Source organism: Chiroxiphia lanceolata, chromosome 18 (genome assembly GCF_009829145.1).
Source record: "Chiroxiphia lanceolata isolate bChiLan1 chromosome 18, bChiLan1.pri, whole genome shotgun sequence".
Lineage (NCBI taxonomy): Eukaryota > Metazoa > Chordata > Aves > Passeriformes > Pipridae > Chiroxiphia > Chiroxiphia lanceolata.
Window position 1 is genome coordinate 9,528,009 of NC_045654.1, and position 20,064 is coordinate 9,548,072.

A 20,064-nucleotide genomic window follows, 5' to 3' on the forward strand; every position below is an offset into this window, starting at 1 on the left:
TCTGTCAAGGTACAATGCGAGTTCTGCAGTGACAAATTATATTCATTTTTTGTATCCTGTTTTGACAAAAAACTAACAAAAAAAAAATCTTTACCAGGAAAAGGTCTCTTCAGAACGCAACAGAAGTGAGGGACACAGTTGCCAGTACGTGTTAGTTCCTCCCCTGTAAGCCAATATTCACCCCACTCAGCACATCACCACCCAGCAGTAAAGCTCAGTGGACCTTGTCCTGAGCTCCTTTCTTAGCAAATTCAAAACACGATTATACAAATATCAAAAGGAAAAATATCGTGTGTAAGGTTAAGCCTAAACAGTGTTTTCTGTGAGTATTCAAAGCCTCAAACACCAACATGAAAAGGGACACAGCTGAGGAGACCAAGCCTGCAGATGTAGGACACCAGCTGTGAACAGCAGCAGTAACAGCCACGATCCTGTGGTGATTTTCAGAAGGCTGAACTGCACGTTTACTCGAGGTAAATGGCACAAACATGTTTTCCAACTCCTGTGCCCAGACCAAGGGGTGCTGCCCCGGGCTGTGAGCAGCGACTCTGGGTCACCCAACCACAAAATGCATCACAGCCAGAGAGACCTCCAACCACAACTTCTCAGCTCCACGTTTAAAAGCCCACTTAACTGACATTTCAGGCCATGAGTAACCATATTCACAGGAACCCAGGTGAAAATTACTCACCAAAATGCCTCCACAGTCACGCCAGTACACCTTTAAAGCCACAAAGCAACTGCCCAGCAACAGCACCAGATCACAGGAGCCTCGTGTTCAGGGCCTTCCTTTGTAGATCACTTTTATTTCAAAGCTTAATGGAAGATTCCTTTGAAATCGTTGACCCTAATTATCCCAGTCTCAGCTTCAGTCAAAGACTAAGTCCTCCTTGCAAAGGCCTTTCTTTCAACTGCTTTCCCTTTACATTAATGAGCTCTTTTTTCCCACAACAAGCCACAACAGTCGGAGGTTTTGTTTTTGTTTTTATTTTTATTCCTCTCCTCCCCTCCCATTCCAGCACTGGAATCAAAATAACTTGAGATGGAAAACGTGTGACCTCCCAAGCCTTTATTTACAGTATCACAAACCACAAGGGAAGGATCTGTCCAAGTTTTCCAGCTGGAATGGGAACAGCAGGGAAAAAACGTGCCCTCATTTTTGCAGCTGTGATATTTAACACATCGCAGGGGAGAAGACTGGGAAGGAGGCAGGAGAGTTGGAAGCCAGTAATGATGCCATGAAAATATTGGATGAAGAGTCTGAGCCACACAAGTAGGTTCACATGATTGCATCCTTTCTCCCCAGAAATAAACTGAGCTTTGTACATGCAAATGTAACTGCAAAACCAGTCTGACACACATTTGATGGGGTTACTTCTTGACTTTTACGCTAAACCAGACAGTAAAATATAGGAAAACCTTTTGGACTTCACCTGATTTTGTATTAGTGCTGTAATGATCTCTCTTCACACCACCATCCCCCCAAATTACTACAACAAAGACTTGATCAAAAAATAGAAGCCTCGAAGCAGTGGAATCTTCCTCAGATATTTAAACAGCACAGAAAAACAAACACAAACGAAGGAGGTTTAGATCTATAGAAAGTTTCTTGCAGCAGGAAACTGTCAGTTAGTCTGTGGTTACAACCACACCAGCGTCACAGCTCTTTCCTCCCAGTTAAATACGTGTGTCCAAACAGTTCCTCGTGTCTGGTGTTCCTACTGTAAAAGGAGGAAAACCACCAAAAGACAAACTCACCCATGTTCCACTAAAAATTTCATAGTGCCAGACTATACAGAGGGACTACCAAGATCCCTTCTTTTGAAAAGGGATCCTTCTGTACCTTTTCAAATACTTATGTCCTAGTCTGCCAGGTTTAACTCAGTTTACCTGGAACTATCTCCCACCTTTAAAAGATCCCATTCTTCCTCCTTTCCCTATCAGCAGTTCCCTCTTCTCCCAGCCTGGCACAGTAAAAAGTGCCACACTAACCCACCACCTTTACACGCTCAGAGAGGGAATGTCACAACTGTGCTGCCAAACAGCAGCACATGTCCTTGCCATGCAAGAGCAGCCATCACCCAGCTCTCTGGAGTGTTATCACCTTGATCTAACTCCTTACAGTGAGTTTTGTGATATAGTTGATGAAGGATCCAACACGAGGACAGATTTCTCTGCATTCAGTTCTCACGTCATGGATCCCACAGTAACTCCCCTGGTAAGTACAGGATGTAGAAAAAGTAAGATTCAGCCCCAATTTGTGTCCACATAAAAGGACATAAGGCTCTGGAAGGAGAAAAGCTGATCACATTACACAGCCAGGGGTGGAAAATCACAGCCCAGCACGGCATAGGCAGAGACAGGTGCTGCAGGCGAGGCAGGGGGTCCTGGAAGGGCATTAGAAGGACCCAACTGCAATGCAAACCTGTGCTTCCTTTTGACAGGTCACCACACACTCCTTGTGTGTTTGTACAAATTGCTTGGAGGGGACGTCACCTCCCCAGTGCACAAGTCCCCTGTCCCCACCTGCCTCACATCTTCTCAGGTTAAGGCACCCTGTGATTCCACCTCATTTACTTTCCCCTCTCCTACGTATTATCCTCCTGCCCAACATCAGCCTCTTCTTCTTAAAGAGAGAAATTCCTCATCCCACCCAGGATTCTGCAGCTGCAGGAGCAGTGGAAACACAAAAAGGCAGCACAGTGCCCTTGGACAGGTAGAAGGGAGGATGCAGAGCTGCAGGTACCTCCTCACTCTGCACCAGCATCCTCCATCTCCCCATCCCACTGCTTCCCCCACCAGCTCCTTGCCCAGGTCCCACAACTTCCAGAATCACCAGCACTTAGGGCTTGAATACGCACACACATCCCGGGGATTGAGGACACTTTCCTAGATTTTGAAGTTATTCCACCCAAAATACTCCCACGTATAACTTGCAGAGAAGCCTTCTCCCAACATTTCAACTCTGTCCAGCAGTTTGGATTCAAAGCCTCCACGTTTGGAAAAACAGAGGGCTGCTGGCAGGAGAGAGGGGAATATTACCCAGTGCCTACAGCATTTTCCTGAACACTGCTATTCAGCTTCTTGTCTTCACAAACACTGCACTCCCTGACAAGGTTTAAAACCCATTTTTCTCCCTACATTCCCTACCTGCCAATCCACAGACGTTCCTGGCTCTCTGCTGACGCAAACAGCCTGGATTCATTTTGCTGTGAACACCATTCCAAAGGCAGTTTCCCCTCACCTGCCCAGGAAATTAATGACCACTTGGGCACCTCATCAGCCCTGTTAAATCCTCCAGGCAAGTGAAACAAGAGGCGCCTCAACCTCGGGGCAAAGCAAACCCTGAGCACTGCTAAGGATTGTATTTCTTCTTTGCTGTTACTGCTAATTCCCAGAAAAACACTCCCCTCTACAACGGCCCAAGGGGGATTTCGTGACCTAACACAAGGAGGGAAAGCTCTCGGGATACAGATGTTCCTCCTCAGCACAGGAGCACAAATTCACATGGCAATTAATGCCTCTACGAGCATAAACTCCTCTGTTAAAGCTGCTGACGGCAGCTTTTGCTCCCAGAGAGACCCGTCCACAGCTCCTTCAGCGAGGGCAGGCAGGAGCTGCCGGGCTCTCTCCCAAGGAAATCAGGTATTCCTAAGGGACAAGACAAAGAACTGGGAACAGCCTGGCTCTGCTAATCCTGAAGAGAGGCTTCAGGAAGAGAATCAACATGGGGAACAGCAATGAATTCACTGGGAGCCAGTTCCCCGCCAGGAGATAATTAAGGTATTCAAATCACCCTTAGTTTTCAACAGATATTTCATGTTAACACAGGGCTGGTGTCACTGTGGGCTCAGTGTAACTGCTGCGACCCTGAGCGATAAATCCACACAAACTGAAATCACATTTCATTCTGGTAAGTGAACAGCCCCGGATCCAAACTCATTTATTCTTTCTCTTCTTCCCAGCAATTCGTTGCTCCTGAAGCAAAACCCATCAATTTTTGGGTTTTAGCATCCGGGAGCAAAAATGCAAAGTTGCTATACCACAGTATCACCCCAAAGAGACATTTGGGGGAGTTGAAAACACCCTTTCTGATAAGGGAAAAGAAAAAAAAGCTTAGTGCTGAGGAATGTACTGGAGGACAATAAGAAGATGCAAAACTATGCAGTCAGTCTAAAGGTTGACACTCCATCTGTCAAAAACCTCCTCTTCAGCCACTAATTTTGTAGGGAGACTTCACACTATGATCTACATTTCTAGAACTCACACAAAAGAGGTTTGGTGGGAGCCAGGCACACACACTGAACCCCCAAACAACATCCATAAAAAACACAACCTCTTCACATTTACTTGCTAAAAACCACCACAGGGTTACTGCTTCCCCTCCTACACTCTTCATTGGGAAGTGCTGCATTTCAATCCTCTGGGCAAATTTAAAGTTCAGAGGGGAAAAAAAAGGTAGAAACAACAGTTTGATGGTAGTACCAGAGGCTGCACAGCTGTTTATTACAACACAAATAAAATCAACATGGTTAAGATTTTTTTTGGAGGGGGGGGAACTCAGACGCCTAAGATTTAAATATCCATTAAAAATTCTGTTAATTGCACATCCTGTGCAGCCATTCTCCCTTGTAATGAATTTATTTCAAAGATTTTAAAGAAAAACAAATATGCTGACTAAGAAAAAGGCAGGGAGCTTTCTTTAAAAAGAGGTTTATTACCAGCGCACACGTCTATGCAATTTAAGCCAACCATGTCCTGTGAGTGCCAAGCCCTTCCCAAAGAGCTCATGCAGCCATTCTTCCAGACTCCATTTTAGCACATTTTCCCCGAGCATCTATTCAAGTGGAACTCAAGTTCAGGTTAATCCCCTCTCACCAGCAGCGAGTTAGTAACCTTCAGATTAATTACCATTCTCCCTAGTAACATCTAAATGGGGGTTTTTTTCCTAATCCAGAAGCAAAAGAACAGCCATCCAGCTGAAATGTCAGCACCTACCTTCTGCAAAATATTTCTCTAGATGCTTCTGAATGCAGGAGGGAGTAAAGACAGCATTGCTGAGAAAGGATGTCACTGTTGGTCCACATGTGTCAACATCCTAGAGAAAGACAAAACACAGTTGCTTAACTGCCATGCCCATGGGAAATCAAGAGCAGGAATAAAGCTGCATTCTTTTCCCAGTTACTCCATGCTAACGGCTTCTATGCAAACAACATAAAGCTACAACATTTTCTAATTGCACATCAGAGTTTCTGTGCAGACATCCCTCCGGTATGTCAGAAATTCAATACGTGATAGTAGGCGGCAATGAGCACCTCAGGGATTTAAAGTGCCTTCCAAGCCATGAGTCATCATCATCTCTAACTCATGGAAATTAAGAAGGAAAAAAGAGAGAGAGAGGAGAAAACACACACGCGCATTGCACTGACCACCCTCACGTGCTCCCTCTGTAAAACACTTCCCTTTAAAGCATTCCCTTCTAATTTGGGTGCTGAAAAACTTCCACGGAGACAAATCATCATCCTGGCACATCACAGCACTGCTCCCAACAGCCCCCAGAGACCGGGCAGGATCCCACGTTCAAGGGCGGAAGCAGAGCTGGAGCTGCCTTTGTAACCCCCACAAATCCTTCCACACCTGGAAGAGCACGGAGAAGGCAGCTCCCCTGGCTGCTGGAGCAGCCGGGGCCGAGGGATGGTGAACCAACAGCCCCCAGGAGGGCAGATCCAGAGCCCTTCCCACACAACCCCGGGCAGCCCATCCACACTCGTATTCCAGCCACCTGCTCTCCCCCAAGGCTGATTTTTGTCAGGAGAGCTGAGGGCCAGAAGGAACCTGTAACCACTCCCAGCTGAGCAGGTTATGCTGTTTGCTCCCTTATTCCAAGCAGCCCCTTGTCTTTCTAAGAGATTCCTTCAGGCAGAGTCTCATCTTTACCTCCAAACACTGGTTTTAATTATACTTTCAAAGCAGCTGGGTTGCACTTTAGGGCATGCACATGTGCTACCCACTAGCAGCCATCATCCCCCCAAGTATATTCAAGTTTCTTTAGGTCTTCCTGGCTTATCCTGGTTTCTCTGCCCTGCTGTTCTCCAAGCAGCAACCAGAGCAGAGCCAGGGCTCTCCACAGCACACGGTCTGCCAGGATGATGGAGCAGGGAAGGTTGGGGTTCATGCAGCCATTCCCCTACAAGTCACCCACAGGCTTCAGCAGCTCTCACATCCCCCCAAAAAACCACACATTCAGATTAAAACTGCCTCTAACTCACTCAACTCCCCATCAGCAGAAACAGTCCTTTCCCCTTCAGGTCAGGAAGGGCACAGTTGTCCTTCCCAGCACAGGAGCTGTGTTTTGCATCAGAACATGCAAATCTGGGTCCACAACCCCACAAATAAAAGCTCATCTCCTTGATTAGAACCTGGATCCAAGCCTTAAGACCAGCACCCAAAAATGAAGAGCTATACACAAAAATAACTAAAACACCAACATGCTCTGCTCCCTGCACCAAAGACCCTGAAATGTGTGGAGAAACCGCTGCTGCCTTTAGCTGCAAACGCTGCTTCAGTTAACAGATAGATTTATGTCTCAGCAAGAGTTTAAAAAAACACTAACTGCTCTTTCCTCTTGTACCTTCTTGCACAGCAATTTAAAAAATATAATAGTGCTTGCACGGGTCAGATTCGTCCTGGAGGAAGAGCAAACGTGAGTAACATTGAAGGCCCATTAATCTCAGCAATCTCACCAAGAGCAGCAGCCAGACAGCTTAAAAATATATTTAGTCCACAAATGCTTATTAACGTCATTTGCTGATTCACAGCTGAGCCAGGCACATGGAGCCCAAATGCCACTTCTGCTTTCCCAGGCTGGGTTTAAAATAATAATAATAATGAAAAAACAGTCGAAAGTGTCAGGCATCAAGTTGCTTCACCTATCTCAAAACCTTCTGTCATGCAACTAATAAATGTGGATCTATTTGTGGTGGAAACTTCAGGTCCAGTCTGTGGTCCTGTGGTTTAGGATCTGATCCGAGTTTATCTGAAACAGAATCTCAGTTTTCTTCTCTTTTACTGACTATTGATCTTGTTGCCAACGTTAACACAGTCAAGACCAGCTCATAAATAAAATTGATTCTTCAGGCTCACAACAAAATTAACACTGAAAATCATCACGACTTTTAAAACTACATCTTTACAACTGAACAGAAATATTTGATAGACACAAACCCGTGTCAAGAATTTCTTTGTGCGCTTTAGGGCAGAATTAGCCCAACAAATTCTGAAGGAATCCTTTAAGAAAAAAATTGTTTTTGTGAAAGAAAATTTAAAATATTTCTTCCCCTACTGTTATACACAATGCAATGATTCAAAGCCCAAAGGATTTTCTCTCTAAAGCAACTATTCAAATGTGTATGATGGAAATGTATTGAAATACAACATTTTAATCTTGCTTTGCCTTTGAATTTTTAAACACTTTTTCAGAAAAGCAAGTATCTCATTAGTCCTTTCAGCCGTTCTACCATTCTGATTTGCAAGTAAACAAGAATCCTCATATTACCTTTCTTTTTTATAAGGACTTATCACAGATACATAGTTTTTAACTCAATATACATCTAGTCTGTCTGAGTCTGACCACTTTTTACATGTTATACAATAATTCATTCCTCGGGCACGGTGGGATTTGTCCATATCCTTTCTTTCTACATTTTCCACAGAATAGACACATTTCTATAGACAATGGATACGCCAGACTACACTCTCCCAAAAGAACCATCCACCACAACCTACATTTTAGTAAATAAATTGTAAAAATCTGAGTCAACCCAGGCCCTGCTCTGTCTCCCTGGTTCTTCCCACATGCTTTATTCTTTCTTATTTTAGGACTGGTTTTTTTCCCCTGGGTTGTAGACTGGGGAAGGATGACAGAAGTTTTCATTTTCAGTGACCTGAAGCCTGTAACAATCGTTCCAAACAGAAAGACAGCTCTCTGCACCCCTGCTAATGGTACTGAAATCGAAAGTGATTAAAAGCAAAACCATTTGAGCACAACAGAAACTGAAAGCATTGCCTCTGGGAAGCAGAAACACCATCAGCAAACACTGAAAGTAATAGATAATTAATGCAGCCTAGGAAATTATGACATATTTCTAAAACTTGTTTTCTGGAATAATCATAAACAATTCACCTTGACTGTATTCCCAAGTCATCACTTTTTAAAGCCGCCGCTGCTGCTATTCTTATTTTTAGGTGTGAGAACAGAATACCAAGGCAAAACTGAAACTTGAAAATTGTCAGGTTTTAAGCCTCTTCTAGCTTTATAACCATTAACTCTGGCTGCATTTCAGAAGCATTTTGTGCTGTGTGGAACTCAAATACACAGTTAAAACTGCTTCTGCTTCAAAATTAAACTGCTCAAATGTGGGAGGCTCCAGCACTGTTAAAGAAGGGGAACATTTGTCCAAAGTGCCAGGAAAAAGCCACCCAACAAAAACAGAGAAATGTGAGTTAATGCAAGGGCTCCCAAAAGGCTACAACAACAGTTTTCTTATGGGCGATTTGCAAAGAGGAACTTTTCAAACTCCCTGCCTTCCTCGAAAGGCTTCCAGGGAAGCATCTCCCCAAGGAAGTCTCTGAGCAGCAGAGTGGCTCAGACCCAAATGAAAGCCTAGTTTGTTCTGGAGCAGCACAACAGCCCATCTTACAGGTCCATGAAAGCAGACCCCAGCTATTAATAGACACATTCACACAGAAATATGTTTTACAAGGAGGCAGAGGTGCCACACGGCTCATTTTTATCACAAATGCTGCACACACCACATTGCACTAACAGAGCTGACATTTACCTTTCCAAGGAGGATGATTAATTAGTTATAAGATGCTTTCTGCTGGCTTCTGAGGGCTTCTCTGCTGAACTGATGTGCTGCACTTCACCTTCCAGTCCTTCCCTGAGAGGCACCATTGCTGCCACCACTAAAACCCTTTATATTGGTGGGATGGGCAGAGCTCCCACAAACACACCTGGTGACCACCACAGACCACAACACAGCAGCCTCACACCTCGAACCAGAGGTCTGCCAAGCACTGGCAATAAAAAGCAAGACTCACATGCTGCTTCTGCAAAGCCAGAGCCACTGAGAGCACTGTCTTACAGGGAGAAATGAAGCAGCAAAACTCTCCCTCAACAACACCACAGCTGGTTCAGCTCAGCTCAATCTGCATTAATAAATACTAAGCCCTACCAAGTGTCAGCTGTGGTCAAACCCCACACAGCCGTGGCTTGGAAGCATCAGTTTGAGACCACAGAGAGTCTCCAGAGCCCTTGATCCTCAGAGAAGGTGGTTTCTGCTCTCCTATAAGTTGCCCTAAAAAAATAAGGGGATATAAGAGAGCAAATGAAAATCAACAAACCAGAGAGAAAAAAATTCCAAATCTTGAAGAACTCTAATTGTAGGAACAGGCTCCAGGACGTGCCAGGAAATTAATCAACATGCAGGATAAATGCAGCAGTTAACTGGAAAATACGAACAGCTTGGAAAGGCACCCGGACCATTTTCCCCTCTCTGATGTTTGTAGCATCTGGCCCCTCCAAAATGCCCTGGAGTTACATTCCCAAAGGAGCACAAGGTCCTGGCCTCACTGCAAGCAGCCAGACCCAAGGGGAAGGGACAGAAAACAAACAGCAAAATGTTTCCAGAAGCTGCCTGGGCTCTGGACCCTGCTGTAGTTGCAATGACCTTTTCATTCGCAAAGCCCTCTCCCTCCTTCCTTAAAAGTCATTATTCCTCGCTTAAAAGTCATTATTCCCTTATATTAAAGTGGAGATTGGAGCGGAAAGTATTACAACACATTGCTCTGATCAGATTGCAAGAAAAAAATATTAAAAAACCCCTCTACACTCAAGATTTTTAGGAACATCACATCAGTCTGTGTAAAACAGGAAGAGTCACATTTAATATCAAATATCCAAGGTGGCAACCTGTCCCCTACACACATCACCTTCCCAAACAGAGGAGACCTCCTGCTTCCATGGTGGGATCCCAGGAGCCACCACCAGCAGCACCTGCCTCACCCTGGCATGGAACTGTTTTGAGGTGGGCAGAGCTTAAAAAGCAGCTTTTAAAAGCATCTTATTTAGAGCCAAGCTTCAAACTCCCCTCTGAGAGCAGTAAAACCTACAGGATTTCTTTCTTCCAGGAGCACAAAAGTGGAGGAGGAGATAAAATTAAAAAAAAAATAAAAATAAAGAAAAAGCCTCTGGGTGGGTTCAGCACCTGTGTATGCCAAAGGCACTCCATGTTTTATGGATGACAATGCCATCACCCCTGTGAAGATTTCGAAGTGAATCAGCCACACAGGGTCTCCTCAGCCTGTTTTCAGGAGGATTTTTTTCCCCAAAAAAAATTATTCTAATTCAACTGTTTGATTTATATTATTTTCCAGTCATTTCTAGCCAGAAATATTTCAAACAGAGAACTCGACGTCAGCTTCCACCTTTCCCCTTCCCATACAAATGTGCTAATTAGCACAGAAAAATTAGTCAACTCTGCAGTATTTCACCTTAAATAAGGCAGCTCAAGAAATAAAACACCATTTAATTGGTAGCTGACAGCCAGGGAAGAAACAGTGGCTCAGTAACATGCTTAAATAGGGTCTGAAATCCATTCCCAGCCCTTGATGGAAGCCTGTCCTTGTCAACGAAACCCACGATCCATAATAATGCTCAGTATTGTGCTTTTATCCTCTGTTTTATCAGAGCTCATCTGCTGATCAATGAGGAGTCCCAGAGAATAACACTCTGAATTTCAATGTCAACACAGCAGTACTGTGGTAATGATTGAAAATATTTACATATTGCCTCATTGATCGTGGGGTGTTCTTTTCCAACCATCTGGCTACTGGGCACTCATTTTTTTTATTATTTTATTTTATTTTTTTAGGGCTTCACAACTATTCCAAGCAGGTTATTTGACCATCTCTACAGCCAACATCCAACATTCTACCTGAATCAGGTTTTCCTGTTATTTTTAACCCAGAACATTAGGGAAAGCATTAATCAACTTCATTCCATCTCAGGGAAGGGGAAAATCATTTTCTTAACAAGGACAAAACCCAAAAAAAAAACCCCCCAGCAAACACCTGCTCTGTGATGTGCCAATTCAGCTTCAAGGGCTCCTTTTTGATGTGACTCAAGGGTGTCACCACTTTGACAAGGGATGAGTCAAATGGAAATGTGTCACTCACTCTGCTCTCCGTGCCAGCCTCGAGTAAAGAAAGGCTGTAAGGGCTGTTTCTCCCACCTCCAGATGGAATTCCTTCTGATTCCTGCAACGTGGAGCCCTGGGGCGCCTGTGTGGATGCTGCCTTGAGGAACTGCTCAAGTTCTCCAAGCCAGGTGGTTCAGGCCACACAGGCTGCAGGAATGAAGCTTGAAAAGCACCACTCAGTCTCCCTTCCCTTCTCCCAACCTCAACCTATGCATTCCAAGACCCCTGAGCCCACCCCAACTGTCACCCACAGTGCTAGTGGGATGGATTTGCCTCACCTGGTTGCACCCTCTGACACCCTGTATGTCCAGAGAAACCCACCTGGGCTACACAACCAGAAATTCTGGGGAGAAATCGAGATTTAACCTCCAAAAAAAAAAACCACACAAAAGGAAAAAGAACTTCCTTGCAAGGTGCTCTGAGCACAGCCAGTTTAACTCTCATCTTGCTGATTCCAGGTTTTCATGTAAAACTAAATTTTTTAAAAAGCTTTGAAAAGCTTATCTCTGTGCATTCCTCTAGGAAGCTTAAGAGCAAGTTCAATAAAATATGCAGCAAAGACAGATATCTACAAGATCTACAAGTTTGCTGCAAGAGACCTCGGCAGGGAACTTGAAGGGAATGTAAAAAAGGTGGTTCTCAAACAGTTGTCAAACTGATTTCAAGGAGATTTTTAGTGGCTCCAAACATGTTTCTAATCAGAAGCTGACACTCCTGGCTGCTGGTACCATAAACTTGATTTAGGAAGAATGGGAGGTCTAAAAGCCAAATTATACTCAGCCTTTAAATCAGGAATTAAAATTCTCTCTCAACACGGTTTAGCTGATGATTTGGGTAACCATGTTCAAGATAAGACAATACCTCTTTTCTATTCAGTTTTACTTTGACAACAAGGAATAAAACACAAGTTCTGTCAGAAAAATGACATACAGAGAACAAAAGACAGAGCAGGGGGGGAAAAGTGCTCTGACATATCTGCCTTTGATAATACGGATGCTCCACTTGACAATGAAATCTCCCCTTTCTGTCAAGCTCCTTTTTCTGCTGGGACAACTGTATGAAGAAATGGGCAGGAGGAGGACAGAAAGCTCTTTCCTCTTCATCCTCTCTGCCCAGATGTTTTGCAGACATGATGCAGAAGATCTGACCTAATGGTACCAAAGTGCCCACCCTCAGCAAGGCAAGTAAAACCATCTCTTCTAAACAAAAGCATAAACAAAAACTGGGAAGGCAGAGCAACACACAGAAGCTGGACTACAACTGTTAATCCTTCAAGTAGGTTTGCCCAAATATGCTCTTCCCTCTCACACAGGCAGCATGTTAAAGGTGCCCTTTGGAAAAACTTATTTACAGGCACTAAATGTAAGCAAAAGACAGCATTAAAATTACTCCACAGTCCCAAAAGAAACAAAGGACACACTGGGCCTGGGCTAAACACAGTTTTGAGGATATTTGATGGAAGATGTTTACTGTTTCTTGAAGTTAAAACCTGGCACAATGTTTTATAATCCAGATACAGGTTAGACAAATAATGGGTCCCAAAAGTCTGGATAAATTATGTTTGAAAACAATGGAGAGAGGGAAAACAAAACAGGCTATATGTTCTTCTCTACCATTTGGTTTTGGTGCATCAGAAGCCAAAAAACCCCATGTTAAGTCTGCTCAGAAATAACAGCCTGCCTGGAAACAAGGAAAACAAAACAAAACTGGAGACAGAAAGCTGGGATTTTACTGTCTCTTCTGCTGAATTGTGTCCTGCAACACTCCATACGTGTGTTTCTGTTTTACCCTTGTTAAAAACAGAAGTGATCCTCCACCTCTGCTTGTGAAGAGCACTCAAAGTGTTACTGAGGAGATGGGGATGGCAGAGAAACAGCAAGCAGAGGCCTCCTTCCCCTTCTGCTCTTCCCCACCAAATATCTCCGAGTTATTTACATCCTCGTATCCTGAACTCCCCCTCCACTTTCACAGCTTGCAGTTAACTCTGCATCCTGCTGGAGATAACACATGTTTAGCTTTCAGCATGTTTAGGCTAGAACACCCTCTGAACGTGAGGCCGGGTCATCAAGCCCACAGAGGGAAGGATTTCCAGATGCAGAGACTGGCTAGGAAATAACACACAAAAACATGAGGCTCCATCTCTCCACCACCCTGGAGAACTCAACCTACTCAGGGAAGGAGACAACTAAACAGCTTGGCAACGCCTACAGCTGGTGCTCAACCTCAGATCCAGTGAAAAGATGTAAATATTTAGATTTCAATTTCATCTGATATGATAAATATAAAATCTCTATTTCCTTCTTTAAAAAAAAAAAAGAAAAAGAAAGCAGCATTAAAATAGGTAAGCCACCCACATAGAGAACAGGATTCTGCTGTATTTCTACCTTCAGGAGGAGGCTATTTAATTTATGGTATTGATCTTGAAACAAATTATAACCACAAGTGAAATTATTCCCATTGCATTGTCTTCTGATGTATATAAAACATAATTACACCACATTTATATACAAAATACATACATGAAATTGTTTTGCTGTTCATTCCAAACATGCAGTGGCTGATGGCAGCCCATTCTTTTTTCACCTCTTGGAAAATGCCCACAGAGAGGTAACTCCGACTCCAACCCAAATATCTGAAAAGAGCCCCAAAGTGATGCCCCACATCCCAAACCAGACCCTGTATGAGTAACCCACAGCCAGAGCTGAACTGTTGTTTACCAGGGCTGTCCTACAAAAACCTGCAATCCTTCCATAACCTTTTAAAGCACGTAATGGAATTAAGGCCCCACTTCACGTCCAGAGTCAGGTCACGCACATACCAAACTTCTCTGGAGCTGCAGATAACGCGGCCTCGCCCCTAAAGATCCAACACAGCCCTCAAGGTGCTGATGTGATTACACCCCCCCACCCTCCAAACTGGTTATGGTGCTGTTAAAGACAAATGCCTTCTCAGGTCACTGCTCTGGGGGTTAAGTCAGCTAATACGCCTGAATTAGTGTCCCGAAGGTCGTTATGTAAGTGCCGGCAATCCAAACAAATCAGAGTTAACTTCCCTGTCTGTTACAGGAATCCCCGTTGCCTACGAAACTCTCAGCAGTTCATTCACTATTTTCCTCCCCAAGTCCTCACAGTTCACTTCCATGCCCAGATGTGCCTTCCCAGCTCACAGCAATCTACCTCTTGTTCCTTAACTGGATTGTCCAGACCTCTGTTCCCTCCCCCTGACATGACAAGACTATGGAAACTGATGGAAAATCCCAGGGAGAAATCCCAGTATCTGATCTCCAAGAGGAGACTGAACTGTTTAAAGGTACAGAAAAGGACGAGTGGCAAATCACTTTTCCTCATCCCATCAAAGGAGTCTCCCCAACTTACCCAATCCCAACAGTTTTCCCGCCAAGGAGAGCTCTAAGATTCCTGCTGCCAGCGCCACAGCACCCACCAACCTCAGCTGGCCAAACCCACCGAGTCAGGACTGTCAAACCTGCGCAGAGTCCTCGCTGTCCAAGAGACTCAGTGCTCAGGCTTGGGGATTTTCTTGTGGAAAACTCGATGTCCACAAGGATGCAGACTTCTGGATATTGTAGGTCTTCAAATCTGTTTTATTTGGAGTTCTCAAGCACCACCTCGGAAAGGAGAAGCCGAGGATCAGCTTTTGCCACGAGGGGTTTTCGGAAGCTCCAGGCACTGCTGTGGGCGCCACTCCTGCCTGGAAAGCTGAGTCCTGCCCAGTACTCCTGACTCACCCAAGGTGTTTGCTTTCTGTCCCTGCCCTCCTGGGTGCTGGCATGTGCATCCTGCCAGGCTCCAGCCCTGGGAATACCGGAGCAATGACCCCGGCACCGTCACTCCCACAGTCCAGAGCCGTGCCAGGTTCTCGGCTGTGGCTTTCCACACCTTTTCCACACCCTTGACCTGGGCTGCCTCAACCACCAATCCAAGATCCCCGCTATCCTTGTTACCATCCCCTGCACATGGAAGCCCACATGCAGCAGATGCTGTCTTCTCTCTTTTCTCCTCCTGGATGGTCTCTCTGGGATCAACTTTGATGTGCCCCAGCTCTCCAGGGCAGGTTTTAGCTCTGTGCTGACTGGATTTCTCCCCTGCACCCAGATTTGCTCCATAACTATTTACCTCCACTTGCCTGAGCAACCTCGTTTCTTCTCACCTCTGGAGCCCAATCCTGTTCAGACACACTTAGGAAGGGCTGCAGGAGCGGGAAGCAGCTCCATCTCCAGATCCTGCCCTCTCTCAGGAGGTCCCCTGGACCCCCACCAACCCTTCAAAATTAAAGATACTTTTCTCCCAACTGGTTTTTAAGTTGCCAGTGGGATTTACTGAAACATTTTGCTGTGAGCTTCTAAGAATTTATTTTTTTTTAATTAAAAAAAAATAAAAATCACCATCAAAGACAGTCACACCAGCAAAACCTCTTCCCTATGGAAAACTCACAAGCCTGACTTCAGGAGCTCTGTGTACTCACTTGGCATCGTGCTGATTAAAACTCCCCATAGTGTCAGGATCTGGGTCAGCCCCAGGCTAAATTGCTTTCTTCTTCTTACATTAAGAACATCCAAATATCATTCATTACTTTGTTCATTTAAAATTTCGTAGGACTCTTGGCATGGACACCACAACTCGAGAAGCCACATTCCCTTTCAGTCTGTGGGTGAGCTCAGACAGACTCTGCCCCAGCACAATCTTGTGGCATTTGGATTTCCTCCAACACCCAGGAAACAAAGTTATAAATAAAAGTGTTTTATTTATTCCCCCCCTCCCATTAATTACTCCATTTCCAGTCACACTGAATACTACAGAACACTTTTATTTTTAATATGTTTTCAGGCTCAAAATTTAATTTAGACATATTTTACTAATTTGGGGGGATAATCAGAAATATTAATTGCATCACACTCCATGACAGCCAGCTTTAAAATTAAATGAGGAGGCATCTTCACCATGTAGAGAAACTGGCCATTAAGAAACCATGGGGTTTATGTGTTGCTTTTTCCTCCTAAGAAAATAAAAATAAAGAGAAGAGAGACACTGAAGCCTGTTTCTCCCCTCTCAAGAGAAATCCTGAAAGAAAAACACATTAAAAAAAAAAAAAAGAAAAAGCCAAAAGTGTTTCTAGAGGGATCCTGCTGGTCCTGGAACAGGACATTACGGTGAATATGCATGAGAGGCATGAGTCAAACTGCACTGGGGAGCGAGCATCAGCTTTCACTTGCCATTTCCAAAGCCTTCCACTCAGGCTGCCAAGACAGCAACTGAATGACAAGATTTTTTATTTGAATGTTGGGGGGAGATTAAAGCTCTTTAGGACTAATTGGAGGAGCCTTCTTTAAATTAGCTCACTTGAAGGATGTGCTGCTTCTCTATTTGGCCAACTCATAGAAACAGTGACAAATTGTGAATAAAACCAAACTAATTATTTAAATTCAAAGCCTTCTAGCTCCACTGTCAATTATAAGTTTTTGAGAATTTCTATTAAAAAAAAAAATCAGGGCCAGGTCTTTCCAAACTGGTTGCTGTCAAGCAAAATGAGAAGTTAGATAAAACTCCCCCGTGCCAGCTGGTAAATCACAATAAATGCCCGGGCTGTCAGATGCACAACAAGCGACAAACGCACTGACACACACCAGCAAACCCAAAATAGACAGGGTATTTTAATAAGAAGTTATCATTTGGGGGAAAGATCCTCAGTAAGCTCATCAGAATCAAAAGTCATACACTAAGGGATACTTATTTTTCTCACATAAGCTGAGGAACAATCACCAACAAGTGGAGTTACGTGAGGCTCGGGGTGACTGTCAGCCTTGGAGTTCACTATTTAGACATCACTTAAAAGCCTTTCTGCCAAGTTTCTTAAAAAAAATACCACTAAAGGATACCAGGGAATTGTTTACTCAAAGCATTATTGTTTCCTGAACACAAATGCAAGAAAAAGTTTTATTAAGAAGATAAACAGCTGCTACTGTACACGGATTAGATGGTAACAAAAGCATCTAAGGGCCATAAAGGGAATAGTAAGGGAATTAAAAAGCATTTTTATGCATGAAGATGGCTAACATCTGTACGTTCATTAAAGTGGTATCAACTATGCTTTTAATTAAAAGTTAGTGACAGAAACTTAAACACGATTAATGGACCCAGCAGCCCACCAGAACTCCACTCCATCAAAAGGAAGCAGTACAAGCTGCGTTCCAGACCTTGCTGCTCGTTTCTCTTTCCCTCCCAGAGATGCTGCCACAACCAGAACACACTACAAGGACCACGAAGCAGAATTCCTGAGAAAAACAGCAAGCCAGGACAAGTCTGCAGTGGTGCTTTCATGCTTGGCCATTCTCTATTTTGTACATCCCGAGGAGGCGTTTCAATTACCCAGTTACCTGTCAGAACAGCCAGGCACTCGGCCATCCATCCACCACCGGAGGCACGGGGTCTGCCAAGGGAAAAGAGGGAAAAAGGCTGCCCTACAAACAGCAGTCTCCTATTGACCAGTGGAAAACAAACCGCCCAGGAGCCAGTGCTGAACTCTGTAACACAGTCAGGCGGCTTGTGTTACTCGGGAGCACAACACAGTCACAGTCACGACAAAAATAAACTGCGTGATAAAAATACAGCACGAGCAGAAAGATGTGGGCAGGGAGCAGGATCGGGGAGCCATCGGAGGATAAGGAGCCCTAAAGCCACAGATATTCCCACGTGCACTCAGACCACATATTTAAGTCCTGATGTCCACAAAGACTAATCTACTGCCACTGTCCTGCTGAACCGCTGTCAGGGGCAGAGCTGAGCACACACAGATTATGTCTTCACAGACTGAAGACACTCCCTGACATCGTATTTCCCACCAAGCAGCTTCCAGACGCACAGGGCACACAGGAGATGGAAGTTCTCACTTTAGAGCAGGTACTAACATAGGAAGGAACTTTTTTTTTCTTAAATAATTCAAGTAAACTTTGCCTCTGTCACGGCATTTTAACACAAAAGGTGATAGCGCTGACTTGTGTGGCTGACTGAACAGGGCACTGCTCTGAGGGGCTCCCTAAGGATGCTCCAGCCCCAGGCTGAGCACCTCCGTGCACTCTGGGCTTCAGCTCCTTCAGCAGAGAGAGCCTGGGGAGGAGGTGAAGTAAGGGATTTAACCCTCCCACAGCTGGACAAAACGCTGGAGTTGTCCACGCTGTAGCCACGAGGCATCAGTGCACTCCAGGATGGAGCCCAGGGTTGTTTGGGAACATTAGGCAGGACCCCTTCTGTCAAGGAATGGGGAGGCCGGAAGAAAAGACTGCCGGGCCCAGCAAAGAGAATCCCCTCTCCCAGCCCATCATCCACCTAAGGAACGGGCATCCTGCTCTCCAGAGGGAAAAAACCTCTTCCTCCCACCCTCCCAGGGGGAAGCACCGCCTCAGGAGCACGGCCGGTTTCCAGGGAGGAACCAGAACCCAGCAGTTCCCTGAGCGCAGGGGGATCTCCAGCCCAAAAGCCCACGAGGTTCTCCCTCAGCTGTACTGAGCCAAGGCTGTTTCTCTATGATGCTGCTGCGGGTCTCACCCTCTTCTCCCACCACAGGGACGGGGGGTCACCCCGGGCAGCACCTTCACCCGTCCCCACGGCCCGGCCTCGTCCGAGGGGCTCGCGGGGCGACCGCACGACAAACCTGCCCCCGGGGCCTCTGCCAGAGCCCAGCTCGGGGACATCCAAGCCCGGGAGATGCGGCATCGAGGCAGGAGGAGGCCGGGCCGGCGGCTCTGCCGGGGACGGGCTGGTCTGGCCTCGAGCCACGACCGACCCCGAACGCTCCCCGTGCCGTGACCCGGCGCAGAGGATGTCCGTCCGTCCGTCCGTCCGTCCCCGCGGGCACAGCGCGGTGTTCGCTGCCACAACCCGCCGGCGCGGCGAGCCCCGAGCACGGCGGTGTCCCCGCCGGACCTGCACAGCGCGGGGCTGCGGGTGCCGCTGTGCGGGACCGGGCGCTGCCATGGCCGCGGGGCCCTCCCGCTCACCGGCCGCTCCACCGGGAAACTTTTACCGCCGCATCCCGGGAGGGGACGGACCGCCCGGCCCCGCTCAGGCCGCGGCAGCCCCGAGGCACCGCCGGGGACCCTCCGCGGCCCGCGGGGGCCGTTCCGCCGCCGCGTTCCCGGGAAGGGGCCCCCGCGCCGCACCGGCCCCTCGGCGGAGCCGCAGCCGCTCCGCGGCTCCGCGGGCCCGGCCGCCCCCCCAGCCCCCGCGCTGCCCTCGGGCCCGCCGCGGTTCCCGCCCCCGCCGAGGCACCGCCAGGTGCCGGGGCTCGCCCCGCCGCCCCCCGCCACGCACCGGCTGCTCCCGGCGCGGCGGCCGCGGCTCCCGCTGCTGCTGCTCCCGCTGCTGCCGGTGCCGCCGCGGCTCGGCGGCTGCCGTTGCCTACGGGTCGCTGCCTCCGCCTGCCGACATTGCCCGCGCGCCGCTCGCATAATCCCCGGCGCGGGCGGGCCGGGCGCGGGCAGCAGCAGCTCCTCGCCCGCCGGCGCTGCGGGGACGGCGGAGGCGGGGTGGGGGGGAAGAGGCGAGGCGGGCGGGCCGCCGCAGCTGCGGGGGAGGGGGGAGCGGGGAAGGCGAGGAGCCCCGCGCCGGCGCTGCCCTGGCACGGCGGCCCCGCGGCTTTCTCCGCCCGCCGAGCCGAGTCCCGCGCCCCGGGAGCGCCGGGAGCCGCCACTTCCTTCCCCGCGCCCCCGGCGCTCCCGCACCCGCGCGGGCGGGGCGGCGGCGCCGCCTGGCGGGCGCGGCGGGTTGTGCGGGGCCGGTGCGGGGCTGCC

General features: G+C 47.1%; 1 protein-coding gene across 1 annotated transcript in view; it reads right to left on the bottom strand.

The window, feature by feature from the left end:
* The window catches only part of PITPNM2 (phosphatidylinositol transfer protein membrane associated 2), a 128,822-nt gene extending 108,908 nt beyond the window's left edge, over nt 1-19,914 (bottom strand). Inside the window, 2 exon segments of the mRNA XM_032706232.1 lie at nt 4,999-5,098; nt 19,586-19,914. The gene's annotated coding sequence lies outside the window, so the exon portion shown is untranslated.
* Nucleotides 19,915-20,064: the final 150 nt, after the last annotated feature.